General features: G+C 35.1%; 1 non-coding gene across 1 annotated transcript; it reads left to right on the top strand.

Annotated features, from left to right (window-relative positions):
- The first annotated feature begins 4,777 nt into the window (after positions 1–4,777).
- On the top strand, positions 4,778–4,873 carry TRNAY-GUA (transfer RNA tyrosine (anticodon GUA)). Its single transcript has 2 exons — positions 4,778–4,814; positions 4,838–4,873. It is a non-coding gene; the product is annotated as a tRNA-Tyr (tRNA).
- Positions 4,874–5,318: the final 445 nt, after the last annotated feature.

Here is a 5,318-nt window from a genome sequence, read left to right as displayed (position 1 = left end):
ACCTACAACTCTTCGGGGATTCAAAATTAGTATGCAACTGGATAAATAAAAAATCTAATTGCAATGCATACACATTGAGGCATATCTTGGATGATATTCACAGGCTCATCTTGACTTTTGACTCTTTTGTTTGCCATCACATTTTCAGGGAGCGCAACACAGCTGTCGATCACCTATCCAAGGAGGCAGCGCACAGGGATGATGGTACTTGGATGATTTATGAGGAGAAGGATGGTGTTACCTATCAGCACTATCATAGACCGTTCATAGATCTAGAAGCATAACTGGATGGCTCAATATGAGTCAGGAAGTTTTTGATTATATGTAAATATTTATGTTTTTTCTACATGTTATTACAGAACTAAGTTGAACTATACTCTCTCTGCGTAGAGACCATAATTTTTTGCTTTTTGATCAATTTGTTCCCTACGTGGAGCATTATACTACCATTTAACTTATATTGGACAGGCAATGCCTTACATACTGCATATGCTCAGCATCTACAAAATGTAATTTTCTCTTATTAATGAAAATTACGACTTTTTCCACGAGAAAAAAAATAATTTTTAAAATTGATTTAAACTTTTTTATCCCATAATTATATAACCATATACTCATCTTCTTTCCTAATTAATTTTATACAATTTAATTTTAAAAAATAAAATAAATTTATAATTTAAAAAAAAATAAAATAAAAAATAAAAAAAATCCAAACAGAATTATTATTACCATAAAGATATATAAATAAAAATAACCCACTGCACACCTTTTAAATCACTGGTTCCTAATGGGTTAATCCCTAAACTCAATAAGCAATTTGGAAGTTCATCCCCTCAGCCCAACCACAATGCAAGTATCGAATTTGATTATGACTTCCACACGAGATTGATTGCAAAATCTTTCACAATCATCATTGAGAACCTTCCATTATTTAAATAAATATTATTTAGAAGTTCTTATAAAGCAATTTGGAACGGTGAGATAAGTGTTTTATCTTATTCTCCTGCTATCATCTTCCTTGTGGATTAGTTGCATTTTCTTTAAATAAAAATGTCACTTTATTTATTACAGGAATGAATATTATTTCTAAACCATCATTATTTATTATGAAAACATTATTTCATATTTAGAGATAAACAAATGTGATTATGTAATATACAAATGAGGAAGTTATTAAAATCAATCTTAGTATTATTTTTTTCAAAGTTAATAAAACCAAAGTGGAAAGGGAATTAAGCTCAATAGTTATCACTCAAACAATTATTTTTTTACAAAATTTATTAAAATTTTAATAAAATATTTTCCATACTAATTTAAATATGATAATAAATAAAAATTTAAATTTTGGTAATATCTTTTATTAATCACATCATAAAGTGTTGGTTGTCGTTTTGAACCATCTAAATGATAAAAAAATCAATCCATCAGAATGTTTAAATAACAGAGATATAGTCTAATGTGATTTATCCTCTGGACAAAGATGAAAAACTCAATCCATCAGAGTGTTTAAATAACAGAGATATGGTACCAAAATTAGGGGTTAAGAAATAGTTGTTAAAAATTAATTGTTGAATAAATTTATATATTTATTATCATTTTGTTTTGTTTTGTTTTATTTTTATTTTTAATTAAAATAGTATTGAATTCAAATCAATTAAATTAAATTAATAATGTGATTAATCCTTTTTTATATTAATAATGTGATTAATCCGAAAAAGGTTACTGACGATGAACCGTATTTGCTGATTTGAAACGCGTCATGTGTCTCAAAAATGATCAAAATCATTATGGATCACAAATCTAAAACTAAAAATTTTAATTTTAATCAAAATATATTTATATTAAACTTATGGAGCTGTGGATTGATAGTGAATTGGTGTTTTGCTAAATCATTTTATGTGAAAAGATTATTGGTTCAAGTTCATTGTAGATTAAGTTATTTTTAAATTTGAGATAAATAAATTTTTATGAAAAATTTGAACTTTTTTCAGAGAGAAAAGCATCATGGATTATATTAAGAGAATATAAAGTTCTGTTACATAACATGGCCGTCCCATCCTGGAAATAAGACAGATAGGTCTGATACTGCAGATTAATCTGAACTTCCACAAAAAATGACTGTCCAGATAGCTTACAGATATATCATCATTTAGAAACAATATATAAAGACCATCCAAAAACAGAGAGGAAGATCAAAAGAGAAAAATGATCCACATAAACCGAAAAAGAAACGATAAAGGAAAAATTGGCATAAACCATGGCTGGAGGTTAACCAGCAGGGTCGAGGAAAGCGAAAATGTGAACCAGGACAGAGGCAAGGGGCACCCTGGACTCTTGAAAGATGCGAGCATTTCTCCATTTCCACAAAAACCAGCATGTAAGGATGAAAACTGATCGCCATGCTAGGCGCTATTCGCTCCACTATTTGAAGCCCTCCCATGAGAGGAGTCCGCAAGCACGTCAGAAACCGAAAGAGCCTTACCGAAAAAAACCCAACATGAAAAAACCAGCGAGAATAGGAGAAAAAGCTAAGATTACGTTCAGAAACCCACTTCTACAGCCTTTCCTCTGGCCTGGAAGGCCAGAGAGGAAACCGAAAACAGCCCACAAGAGACGATATATGAAGAGAACAAGCGTATGTAGAATGGCTAGATTGAAGACACCAGGTGTCTCCCTGCATGGATAGGCGCCTATAGACCTGTTCCCATGAAACGTGTCCAGACGAAGGGAAGGTGGCCATGCATGAAGCGTTCTGTACCGAGAAGACCCGAGGCTTGCGCTGGTTGGCAGATCCACAAATAGAAGACTGTGGCTCAAGCTAGTTGGCTAGTGCTCATGCCGGAAGGTTTGGGCGCATGCTGGTTGGCTGAGACAGCAGCACACTGAAATAAGGCTCTCCCGTCCCGACGCGCTCCAGAGCTCCTCCCCCGAATCTTGAATTCCCGATGGTTTTTAATTTAAATATATATTTTTTTAATTATTAAAATTTTCCAATAATCTTAATGCCAAATATTTTTAACAATGACATAAATTTCGCCAAGTTTCTGGTTTCAAATCTTATTTACATTTGGATGGTAGATATTTGGTTTTTCTGATCTTTACACAGAGATTAAGTCATATTTTGGCTCTCCTGTTTATTCACTGGTAGAAATTTAGACACAGATTAAATCATATTTTGACACTCCTGTTTCTTCACTAGTAAAGATTGTTACAGGTCGCCCACTGCCCTCTTAAATCCATTCTTTTCTCATGGCTTCTTTTTTCGAATAAGAACCTCACCTGGGAGGTCCTCCAAAAAAAAGGATGGCAGGGTCCAAGTGTTTGTCGCTTTTGCACAGCTGCGGCAGAATCAAATTATCACATGTTTTTTGACTGCTCCGCCTCCTCTGCCATCTGGTATGATCTCTCTCTTTCTTATGGTTTTCCTCATCGATCCTTTGCTTCTGTACAGGATGCTTTTGTATGGTGGAGCGCTCAATGCCCCTCCTGGCATGCTCTTTTCATTCTTACATGCTGGCATCTTTGGAAATGGCGGAATGGATGCATCTTCCAGGGCTGCTATCTGCCTCTCAATTCTGTATTGGCTTCAATATCGGCGTCCATGCCTCCTCAGGACTAGGCGGGCTCCTCTTTTCATTCTTACATGCTGGCATCTTTGGAAATGGCGGAATGGATGCATCTTCCAGGGCTGCTATCTGCCTCTCAATTCTGTATTGGCTTCAATATCGGCGTCCATGCCTCCTCAGGACTAGGCGGGCTCCTCTCTATGCTCAAATTTTGTTTATCTCTCCAATATGTAATCTTCGGGCTCTGATCAAAGAGTCCCCATTTACAGCTGTTCTTTCCACTGCTGTTTTTGCACAGATCATTTAGCAGATTTTGGAAAATCGATATGTCTTTTTTTTCCACTGCTGTCTTATACTGATCACTTAAGCAGATTCCATCTCAGGGAATATCGACATGTTTCTTTTTCCCTTCTCCAAATGCTGTTGCTCCAAACATGTTTCTTTTTCCCTTCTCCAAATGCTGTTGCTCCAAACAGCAGATGTATCTCTGATATTTATATACCCTTAATATAAAATCATACTGTTTTTTCTCTCTGAAAAAAGATTGTTACAGGTCATTGCAAAACTTTCTCCATGAAATTAAAGTTCTGCTTTTTTCATCTTAAAAAACAGAGCCAAGTTTTTTGGGTCATAGCTTCTCATGAAAACAGCTGCACACAAAAATGCAAATGGAAGAGATATTTTATTTGGTTACATTTATTTCTTTATGTGTCTGAGCCAAATTTAACAGGAAATATCAGTGTTCCAACAGACACTGCTACTCAGAAATTTGCAAAGATCTGGGCAAAGAGAATTCAAATTGGCTGAAATTACTTTAGCATTTATCATCTTTTTCTTGGCAGGATATTATATTTGCAGAGATCTGGCCAAAGAGAATACAAATTGGCTGAAATTACTTTAGCATTCATCATCTTTTTCTTGGCAGGATATTATCTTCCTGCGGTTTTCTTCTTTTAGTCACTCCGTCTGACGTTGCTTTAGGCTCTGTCGACCCACAAAGGGGAAACACGAAGGATGGGCAATGAGCGCCATGAGAGGTTTCTGCGGAGGAAGAACAGCGAGGAGGGAAACTCTGTCGTCCCCCATTAACCAAAGGACTGGCCATTAATGCCATGAGAGGTTTCTGCAGAGGATGAACAGCGATGGCGGAAACCCTATGGTCCAGAAATTTAAATCCGTTGGAAAAGTAATGATGCCAAATTTATAACAAGCCGACCTTAGCTCAGTTGGTAGAGCGGAGGACTGTAGTGGGACATAAAATCCTCATTGGAATCCTTAGGTCGCTGGTTCGAATCCGGCAGGTCGGATAATTTTTCGATTCTCTTTTTATGAAAGAATGTTGAATATTATGTCCCTGGTTCGAATCACCAACCCATTAATAATTATCAATTTTTTATGAAATATGTTGAATATTATTAGAATCCAATTCATTAATAAAATAATGTTTCAGCCATTTTCCTTGGTTCGAATCACTAACCCATTATTTTATATTTCGATTATTTTTCTTTTTTATGAAAGAAGGTTGAATATTATGTCCCCGGTTCGAATCACCAACCCCTTAATAATTATCTCATTTTTCTATGAAAAATGTTGAATACCATGTCCCTGGTTCGAATCCAACTCATTAATAAAATAATGTTAAGTTTGGGTTCTTTAGGTCACTGGTTCAAGACCAGCAGGTCGGATTAATTTTCCGTTAGAATTTTTTTCTATGAAAGAATGTTGATTCGAATCCATTTTTATTATGTTAAC

The sequence above is a fragment of the Pinus tabuliformis genome, chromosome J, assembly GCF_031772625.1.
Source record: "Pinus tabuliformis cultivar Carrire ecotype Pingquan chromosome J, CPIR1, whole genome shotgun sequence".
Classification (NCBI taxonomy): Eukaryota; Viridiplantae; Streptophyta; class Pinopsida; order Pinales; family Pinaceae; genus Pinus; species Pinus tabuliformis.
The sequence above is the reverse complement of the archived record's forward strand: the minus strand, read 5'-3'. Positions and strand labels throughout refer to the sequence as shown.